Source organism: Onychostruthus taczanowskii, unplaced genomic scaffold (assembly GCF_017590055.1).
Source record: "Onychostruthus taczanowskii isolate IOZ18803 unplaced genomic scaffold, ASM1759005v1 scaffold2, whole genome shotgun sequence".
NCBI lineage: Eukaryota > Metazoa > Chordata > Aves > Passeriformes > Passeridae > Onychostruthus > Onychostruthus taczanowskii.
Genome location: NW_024499239.1, coordinates 4,409,327 through 4,420,652, shown reverse-complemented (window position 1 = coordinate 4,420,652; position 11,326 = coordinate 4,409,327).

Below are 11,326 nucleotides of genomic sequence, written 5' to 3'. Positions count from 1 at the left end.
AACAGCCCAGCCAGCAGATATGACACACACCAGCCTTTTAGTGTAGCCCTGGGCTGTTACCTCTCTAGTTCTGGCTGTGAGGAGAGGAGAGTCCCTCAGTCTCCCGTAGTGATGCTCTCTCAGGAAAGATTTCATATTGGCATGGCAGAGGACAGCATCATGGTCTCTTCCAGGGAACACTGCAGATGGTGCTGTGCTCAGTGTCACTGGTTAGGCACTCAGGGCACTACACAAGGACATAAAATACACCATGCAATTTGTTGGAAGCAACATTTTGCTGCACTGCTAGACTTGTTTTGCTTTCTATCTGATGTGAGGGTGGTGTTTTCTTCTTTTGTTTCAAGGAAAATGGAAAAGCACCACTGGGCAAGTGAATGGTACTCTATTAATTGCCTAAATTTTTTTTTTTTTGTGAAATCTTCAGCTGATTCCAATGCTATTATTGGCCCCAACCCTGAATTTCTTGTAAAAATTAAATGCAGAGAAAACAATTCAAGCAGCTTCTCTTCCAGTGCAGAGCTTCATCCAGAAAGTCCTGAGAGCAGCAGGAATAACTCAGTGACTAAGGCTGGAAGCGCACTGGCAAACGTGTCTGGGGAAGAGCTCCATAGCTCTAGAACTTCCAGAAAATATAAAAATAGACATTTTGCTCTGTGTAGTGTTTTGGGGTAGAGAGATGGACCTGAATCCCTGCTGTGCCCCATGATCTGGTTGATCTGCTTTGTCTCAGGCCTGTGTCAAATCAGTAACCCTGAAGGTACAGAAATACTTTAGGGCAATTGTAATCTGTGTCTGCTGCTTGTTTGCAAATGCACAAAGGAAGGACAGGGGTGCAACAAGGCAGCCCAGAGCAGGAAGGGCAGGGGTTCTTTACAGCCCTGAAACGATTTTGTTGAGAGAGGAGTGACTCAGAACCAAGTTCTCAGCTGGAGAAAGACTGTGAGATCCATGTTGTTGCAGGGAAGTGGAACGACCATTGATGCCAGCAACACTGCCTGGCCCACATGGCATGTGTCCAGCCCTGCTGGTGTCTCCAGCCACAGGCACAGCTTTGATGAATGCCATGGGCCCCAAAATAATTTGCTTTGGTTCCATATCACTTGGAATTGACATCACATACTCATTTGATTATACAGAAAGGAGGTAAAAGCAGTGAGTCAGATACATGACTGAGAAAAATAAGGATAACATTTGCCTGACTTTGGGCCTTAGGTAAACATTTTAAGAACCCAGGGCCCAAATAACAAACAGAGCTGCAGATACAGGTTTGCATGAGGATTTAGAATCTTTGGAGTTAAAGTAGAAGACATCCATGGCAACAGAAGAGAAAATAAACACTTATTTAGTGGATACTGTCAAAATACAAGGAATGTTTCTTCAGCTTGTATTGATTTTACCTCTTTCCCATTGCAGATTGCAGATGCAGGTCTACATGCCTTTGCTGTACCAGATATGCTCAGTGTTCAGAGGTGCTGGGTTTTGGTGGTTGCTACCTCAGTCCCTGAATTTTCAAGGAATTTCTAGATTTATTTGGCATGTTTTGCAGTTTGAGGATCTTATACATATATGTGGGATTTAAGGGCTTCGTTTAAAACCTTCAGTGTAATTTAAACAAAGGTCTTGTACACTAAAAAGTATAAACAGCATACTTTTTGAGCTCCAGGTGTTTCCAGAGGGAGGTAGTGAGAAGCTAACAATGTGAGATTGCACACACCCACAAAACCCAGTATTGCACCTGGGCATGGTCTCTACATGATGGTAAGTATATTTTAATTCTGTTTTAAAATCCATCCTTCATAGAAGCTTCTTATTCTGAACATATGCCTGGCCTTACAATTGAAAAGTAGTGCTGGGGTGATGCATAATAGACACACAAATGTTGGAGCGTTCAGTAACAGGATTACAGAAATAAAGGTAGAGCTGATATAGACATTATAAGAAAAGAACCCCAATAGTTATAGATCTGACCACAGAGTATGTTAGAAGACCTGAACCCTCTTCATTTGGAACATTCATGCTGTTAATGGAAATTAATAAAACTAACCCATTAAAAATAAAATTATTAAATTCACTCATTAAACCATATGCACCACAATATTGTAGTGGGTCTGCCTTATAAAATTGTTACAGATTCCTGCATAGGAGCTAGCTATTTTATATCTTTGAACTTACAGAAGTGGTTGTCATTTTTTTCCTGCTGACTGTAGGCCCTTGTTCTATGCTCATGGCTTAACTAAAACTTAAGGGCAGAAATGTCAAAGTGTCACACCCCATCTCAGTATTTTCCCTTCTCAGCTGTGGGAAGTAGGTCTGTGGAGGAGTTAGGTCACTTGGCCAAAATCTCAGAGGTCTCAACAGCATTACTAGGAATGAAAATGAGATCTTCTGGTTCGACTAATTTTTATAGGTTCCTGTGTGGCTGTTTTAGAAGAGCTTGAGTGATGTCTTCACTGTTTTTATAGCAGTGGAATGTGCTGAGAGAACAGCCAAGGCAACTTTATCCCACAGCAGCTCTTAGCTTTGGTGCACCTGTGTTAAGCCCATATAAAACTGAAAAAATAAAACCTAAATTTTGAGTGCTTGATCTGAGAAACGTCAGTACTTTGTTATCTTTATGAGTCTCAAAGTGTCCCAACTTGTGCACCCGAAGGGATAACTGAAAAGAGCTGGGGAAATGGTGCAGAATGAAGTCCTATCACCTGCAGCTAGAGCATTTACAAGCCAAATTTCATTACTGCTTTTTCACATTCAATGAATTGTAGCATTGGTGAATAGGATAACAAAAGCTAATTTCAAGATTCTAAGCTAGGAAAACTCTAGTGAGGCATGGAGTTGAAAGCAATGGTATTTATCAGCATTAAATATTAAGGTTTATTAAAACCAATTTTTTATGCTAATCAGAATTAAGTAGTAGATCTGCTATGTTTACTTATGAGTGACAAGCTGTAGTTGAGCTAAAGACCCTTGAACACTGTACAAAAGAGTAATTGATATTTTTGTTTAAAGAAAAATAGTCCAAACCTGAACTATTTGGGAGTCTAACCCCCGTTTTGAAAACGGGTTGAAAAGGTTGCCCCCTAGCCTTATCCCCTGCAGGCTGGGACAGGAGAGGAAAACAGGACATTTTATTCATCTTAGTTTCTCAGTTTTCCAAGTTATAGTCTCCAGCTGTTTCCATCAACTTTGTTTTCTGAAAAAAAACCAACAAAACCAAACCAAAAAAAACCCCACCAAAAAGACAGAGAGAGAGAGAGAGAGAAAAGACTTATATGGATTTCTTCAGCTATCTTTAAGTGACTCTTTGTTGAAACCTGCATTGCATTTTTCAATAATTTCAGAGTAGTTTTCTTTCTTCTTTTCCAAAACAAACATCTCTTACCCAGCTTCTCCTCAGCCTCAAAAAAAAAAAAAAAAAAAGAGATAAAAGCAAAATAAAAGCAGCAGGCTAGTGATGAAGATGAAGGGAGAGGAATGGTGTCTGCATTGAAACATGGCCACACAAAGTCAGATACGGAGTCTGTCGCAGTGACAAGTGGAAGTCTACCTGCAGGCACATAGCAAGGGTGCCTTCCACTTTGCCAAAAACCAACAACATTTTACATAATATTTCCAGATAAAGGCTGACCACAGAGCTTAGCATGCAGGGACTGATGGGCTGGTGTTTTAAGCAGCACCTATCACATAATCTGCATCCCTCTTACAGGGCAAGTTCTCCAGTGCATTGACCTGCAGGGACTGCAACGTGTAGAAACTGACTGCTGTCAATCTTTGGGGGCAGGGGCAGACACCCCTGTAAATGCTGGGGATCAATTAGCCATCCTTGATGAGGTGGCTGAAATAAGTGACTGCTGTTCCTTTCTCTCTTTCTTTGCAGCTCAGGGAAGTGAAACTATTGGGTGTTTTTCAGAAGGTATCTGGAAGTAACTGTCTGAACTGGAGGGGGATACTCTGCACAGGCTCCTTTTAGTTTTGCAAGTCCAGCACAGGTATTGAGGCCATGTGGCAGGAGGTAAAGAAGCAAATAATATTTCTAGGCAACTGATATTCCAGTATTAAGATCAAATTATGAATAGGCTTGGATAAAAATTTTAATACAGTATTTAATGCTTTAATACAGCATTTTAATGCTTGTGTAGTTTTATTATTTTGTTTGTTTTTTTAATGCTTCATATTAACGTGACTACCATCCGTGCAGGGTGTTTACACAGTTGGAGATATAATGCCAGGTTTTGTACAACCAACTTTTATTCATTTTGGAGATAGACCTATTCTTCTCTCCGGAAACATTTCCTGGTTTTCAGTCACTTAAAATTTTGTGAAACACTTACCATTTCAATGGTGAGCATCTGCTTTAGCCTGATGTCTCCTGGAAAATTTCTGTAAAATTTTCAGATGTTGCTGAGAATGAAACAATGGGAAAAGAGTCTTGTTGACTAAGGATTTTCTAAAGGAAAAGTGATGTGTTTCAAATCAAAGTCCAGAACAAAGTTTCAAATCAAAATCCAAACAAGCCTGGTGGGAGAAACTATGTATGACTGAATGAAGATCTGTAGGTCTGAAAAGGGTACTATATGTACATGAGAAGAAATGGGACTGGCCAAAGGGAAAGATAAGGACTTAACAGGGCTGAAAGAATAAGAAGAGTCTGATGGAGAACTGAACCAGGCATCAAAATGTGTGTTCCAGCTCCTATCACCATTTTCTGCCCTGCCATTAGCCAAACTGCAGAGGTCTGTGCAGTGTCTTTTAAAGACTCCATCTACCTCCTGGCAGCCATTGCAAGTGGCAGGACATTGTTAAATTTTGGGATTTGTTCTTGTTTTTGAGAAACAAGCAAAATAAATGCCAATTGATCAAAGTATTATCAAGGATGAAAACTTTGGTACTTCTTGTGTTTATGCAAGCTGCCTTTCATGAGAAGGTTGATTCTACAATCAGGACAGAGAGTTCCAGGAATTGAACATGGTTGAAGACACCATGAGACCCGTTCCCATTTTACTGGTTCCAGAAATGGGGAAGAGTATAGAGAATGAGACAGAATTTAGCAAGAGAACATATGGCAAGGGGGTGATGTTCTAGCCTGGAAAATTGGATACTCTCCCTTTTTCTGTCAAACAGCTCCCATGTGGTGACAGATGAGTCACTTGAGCCAATCTTTTCAGAAGCTGTCAATAACTTTACATTGCTTTTATTCTTAGTGCAGGACTTGTAGGCGTGCTGAACTTTCTCAGCTGCAGCTGAAGTCAGGGAAGTCATGCTCCAAACACAAAGTAGTGCACAAAAAAAAAAAAGTCTGGTTTTGGGAATTTAAAATCTTGTCCAACATGGTAATGTTTGGCCTTACTCTTCCTGGGGCTCACCAGTTTTCGATAGGAAGGGATGCAGCCAAACCTTCTCACTTGGAAGTGATGCTGTGCAGGAAGTTCACTGTGAAGCTTTCTTATGGCAATGAGGGATGCTGTCTTCAGAGCAGATTGTGAACATTGAGAGGGAAACAGGGCAAGCATGAGTTATGTTGAGCTGCAAGAAGAAAACAACCTGCTCGTCTCACTAGCATGCCATATTTTCTGCACGGTGTAGGTACAGCAAAAACATGTCTGTATATTGGATTTGCTGAGTCCTGCACATGGGTCATAACATGCCCTGCTGCACGACAACCTTGGGGCAGTGGTTGCAAAGATGCCCAGCAGAAAAGGGCCTGGGGGTGCTGGTCAGCAGCGGCCAAACATGAGCCAGATGTTCTCAGGTGTCCAAGAAGGCCAGTGGCATCCTGGCCTGTGTCAGCAATAGTGGCCAGCAGGACCAGGGCAGTGATTGTCCCCCTGTGCTCAGCACTGGTGAGGCCACACTTTGAGTGCTGTGTTCAGTTCTGAGCCCCTCACAGCAGGAAAGACATTGAGGTGCTGGAGTGAGTCCAGAGAAGAGCAATGAAGATGTGAGGGGTTGTTTAGCCTGGAGAAAAGAAGGCTCAGGGAATACCTTACCACTTTCTACAACTGCCTGAAAGGAGGTTCCATCCCAGTGGGACTTGGTCTCTTTTCCTGGTTAACAAGTGACAGGATGAGAGGAAAGCTTGAGCCAGATTTTCATTGGATATTAGGAAAAATTTCTCCACCCAGAGGGTTGTCAAGCATTGGAACAGGCTATCCAGTGAAGTGGTGGAGTCATCACCCCTGGAGGTATTTAAATGATGGGTCGATGTGGCATTTGATGACATGGTTTAATGGTAAACACAGTGGTGGTGCTGGGTTGACGGTTGGAATTAATGGCCTTAAAGGTCTTTTCCAACAATTCGGTTATTCCTTGATTGTATGTCTTGCCATCTACAAATGACTCCAAATTCTCATCTCACTAACTGTATTCCATGAACAGTTAGTAGATTAGAAGCAATATAAATGAGGAAATAGACAGTTTCCCCAGTTTAGTCAATTTCCTGAATGGGGAGACAACACCTTTCTCGCTTGCATTTTAAAAATACTGTCAGTATCAGGGCAAGTGATCTCAGTCTTTTGTCAGGTCTGACAGTGCCAGCATTTTCTCAGGACCCATTTTAATGAGAAACAAGTCAAGTACAAAATGAGAGAGAAGCCACTGAAAAACATACCCACCAGCACTCTGCCCTGAACTACTGACTTCTGTCCCATTACATGGCCACTTCACAAGCTTGTGTGAAACCCTCCTGAACTGCATCTCTTTCAGTGTAACAGCAGCAGGCATGTTAGAAACATAACTGACTGACTGCTGAGCTGGGAGTGCTGTTTTAGGGGTAAATAGAGCAATAGTATTGCTTTCCAAGGTGACTGTGTGTAAACTTATGTGAGGTGGGTAAAAATCTAAATAAAACCCCTGGGTCATAGGAGGTTCCAGCCAGGAGAAATTTATGTTTTCTGAAATGAAGTTTCTCTGATGCAATCCCATTTAATTTCAAAGAAAGTACAAAGCCCTCTTTTTCTTCCCACAGCAAGAATTGCAGGCATGGCCTGTGTTTACAGCTCAAGTCTATTTTCCATTAAACTCTCTAAAAGCTCTTTTTTCCTTTTTGTTTCAGCTTTTCTCAGAGGCATATTCCTGACCCTTGTTATGTCTGTGTTGTTGGCTTTTTCCTTGCCACCATCTGTCTCTTCCTTTGATCTTTTTGTCTGTCTCTCATAGACACCCAACTGATCACAAAACAATGTCCAGTAAAAACCTCCCACCCATGTGTGATGCAGGTGCTCTTTTTTTGGACAAAGACGATTGGTGCTGGTGATTGGAAGGAAAGCTTTGGTACTTCCACTGCCATAATGAATTTAACTGCTTCTTACAACTGACCATTATGGAGGTAACAGGCACCCTGATTTTGAGAGATTTTACCCCAGGGATTTATTAAACTGTTGACGAGAAATCAGACTTGTTTCTCAGCAGCATTGAGATACACTAAAAGCACAGCACATAGGGCTGTTCCGGAGAGTACAAAGGTTCTTTCATCTTCTTCTCGTTACAATCTCTGTGCTTCATCTAGTTATAAACTTGATGCTTTTTCTCAAAGCTGCTCTGACTTAGAAGTTTGAAGAAATACACTTCATGCATTTACACTTCATTGTCATTTGTTGCAAAATTAAATGTCACTTGTCTTTATTTGCCTAACTGTGAGTTGTCTGAGAAAATAATATCTTGGTGTAATATAGTGTTTCTCATCAGCACTACTCCTAAGTCACTCCTGAAGTTTATCCAATGAATGATGGAACCACAGAATTACTGGGTAGAACTTCTTTTGGAGTTCTCTGGTTCAACCTCATACTCACAGCAGATACATTGCTGGAGTGACAGCAGGTCAGCCACCAGTTTGTCAGCCGAGCTTTAAAGGCTGTCCTTATCTTCCCTGGGCACCTTTTCCAGGGCTGCTCTGCCCTTCTCCTGGTGGAGCTTCTCCTGAGATCCTGCCCAGTGCAGGAGGCCCCATGCCCCCAGATGCCCTTGCACATAAGGTGTAAGGCTCTGCAAGTGGGACTGAGCAATGGCAAGGATGATGGTTCATACAGCCTGGAGGTGCTGCTGAGGTTAAGGAGCTGCATGCCCTTCATTAAAACCTCTTCCATACAGAAAAAGACAGGTCATTGTCAGAAGAGACTCTCTTAAAGGAAACAGAAGGCTCAATATGCAGATCTGACCCACTTAATGAAGTCTGTTGCCCCCCCCGGGGCCTGGATTGAGGATGTGAAGAGAAAGCTTCCTACCCAGATATGGCCCTCAGAAATTATTGATTTTTCAGGTAGGCAGTGATGAAGCAGCAACAAGAAATCTTGAGGGCAAAGGAGACTTGAGAGCCTTGGGATATCTATAAGTAATGTGATTGTTGTGGATAGGTAATGTTTGCAAAGTTTCTTGCTGGGCTGAGCAGGGAGTAACCTGCACATAGCACTGTTTTGTTGACTTTTAGAATACAGATGGGAAATGGTCATTCTTGCACTGGTCATGAGTGAGGACAAGTACAGAATGAAGAGAAGTCTTGTATAATGCTCACTACAGTATTGTGTTCAAACATTCTAGAGCTTTAAAATTTTTCTAAAGGTTAGATAATTTCAAAGACAAGACATAAAACACATTCTGTTGCAGCACCAGGACAAATTACTGACCTGAAAAGAAATTCTGTATTCTCTCTTCAAAGAGTATACAGCAATAACCAAAATTAAGACTTCAGCTGCTCAAAATAGAAAAACCAGGCTGTTAATAATTAGATTTTTCTTTGGACTAGCCTAGCATCCAGTGCTTTCATCCCAGAAGATTTAGGAGATTCTTTCTTTCCATTTAAGTCTGAAAGTTTCCACAGGCTTAGTTTCTTGTTTGAGACCAAAGCACCTCTGGCATTCATTTGCTTATATAAGAATCTCATCTTTGATTGGAAAGAGCAAAGCAAAACATAGATGTGATGAAGATTTCAAGACATCTCTTTCAAATAAGGGCTTTAATCCCACCAAGAGCCGATTCTTTGTGTACAAATAGAGTGAGGGCTCTCCAGTGCCCTTCTGCAAGCTCAGGGCTCAGGGCTCTGCTGAGTGTTGAGTTTTAGGTCAAACTCAGAGTGTTTTAGGACACAATCAGTTTTATGACTCTTTTGTTTTAGAAAATTTGACTTCTTCTATACTTTTCAAAATGGACATTGTCAAATTGGGAGTTTCTTGAAAGAAATATGCAAGAATGATTCAGTCTGTAAAGTTTTCCTTATACTGAGGGATTGAAGAAAAAGTTAACAGATTTCTATCTTGGTCTCAAATTACTTATGTAAGGAAATTGTTTTTTTCTGGGAATAGATGACAAGTTATACAACAGCAGAAGGAGATTTCAGCTCTGGAATCCAATCCTAGAGAAGATTATGCTGTGAAAATGGTGCATGTTTTTATAGCAACATTCATATGCTGAATCCCTATTACTGGTGTCTTAGACATCAACAATAAATGTCTTTTCAACCATTGCACATTAGCAGCCGTGGGTAGGGCCAGGTGTAGGAATGACTGGTAGAGACTTTGGCCAGAAAATCAAACTAATAAGGTAGCTGCTGACAGCTTTTGCAGACTGACTTTCCTATTGCTGCCTTGTCCTTCCTCTTACTTCCTTACTACCTATTTTCTCTTCTTCCAGCTCCAGTTACTGCCTCTTGCATTGCTTCCTTGGCAACACCATCCTTTACTTCTGTTCTGGCTTTGCCTCCTCATCTCCCACACTCTCAGTATCCCCAGGACTGCCTTTGAGTAACCCCACTGGCTTCTATCAGTTTATGTGCTACTCTGCAATGCTCCTTGAGCTGCAGTGTGAGATGTCCCACCAGGCAGGCACACATGTTGATGGCAGGAGCAGGCAGCTCAGAGTATGTCAAACAAGCTCTTCCCTGTCCATCTAAAGGCACAGAACAGTCCTCATGGCAGGATTTAAACTGCATTATCACCTCCTTTAGCTCTTTTCTACCATCAGTTTCAGACTGCATCCGAACAGTGTGCAGAAAAAACCTCTTATTTGTTTCTGAGTTAGACATGAACAGTTTATGGGCATATGTGGATTTCATTAATAAATAGCAACAGTGTCTGTGGCTGAAGAACAATGGAGGTGGTTTAAGGTTTTGGTTGTATTTTCCAGCTGCTCATGGCCATTTAGAATACGCCACAAAATTACCCTTCAGAAATCTGTTTATGGAAAAAGGGTATCCAGGCACAGAAACACAATATGTTCTACCTTATCTAGTGCAAAGTAAGGCTTTCTACCACTTTTATTTTAAGCAATGAAACACTGAAAACAAATAGGAGAAGAAACAGAACCCTCTGTGAGGTTTCAGCTTTGATAACCCACATTACAGAATACAGGTCTTTCACCATATAGTGAGACCTGATACACCTTCAACATTTTCACTGGTTTTTTAGCCAAAAAGAAAAAAACAACCAAGAAGTAAGGTCTTGACAATACAAATACGTGACTGACAATATGTGTGTAATTAGCATGAGAGTGCTTTTGGCGAGCCTGTTTTTCATATGCTTGCTCTGGTGTTTTACTGGCTCTCTGCTGCTGTAAACAAATGTGAAAGTGGAGGAAGATTTAGAAGATAACTAATGAGTGTGAATGCTACAGGAAGGAAAAGAAGATGAATGGCTATTGACCCTGTTCTCCCTGATTAGACAGCAATTGATTTTTCAGTTGGTAAAACTGCTTCATCCTATCTGATCCCCATAGTGGAATTAGGCAACCAATTCTTGAGGGACCATGTTTCCAAATAACACCCAAAGGGCAAGTGTTTCCAGCCATCCTTGAGCTTTGTCTGGTTTTCTCCATCTTGGATTCCTCTACTGTGGTCTTGGGATTAGCCTTCCTCTTAAATTGCTCATCTGGGTGACATTGAAGGATGCTGGCATTTTTGTAGGCCCTGTGCAATTTTGAGATAAAGTGGAAGGCTGCGTCTTGGAGCCAAAACTGTATGAAATGGATTTTCACCTTCAGAACAGCATTGCAACTGATTTCCACTATATAATGTGGTGCAATCACAACATTATGCTTTGTCTGGAGCTGATTCTCCAGCTGTTGAAACAGTATCTTTTTTTCATTAAATTAAACCAAACTGTAGCCAGCATCAACATCAAGCTCCAAAAATGTAATGCTTAAGTACTTTAGGCCAGGTGCTGATCTCTGAAACACTGGTGTGAGCCTAGAGGAATTACAGTTTTACACTGATGTATGTGAGATCAACAAGCTTATTTTGGGCCAGTGGTCTGCTTTCACAGGTGTGCCTTATTTTAAGATGCCATCAAAGTAACTTCTTCCAATCATTCCAAAGCTGTTGAAGATTAAAGATAAGCTTTACTGG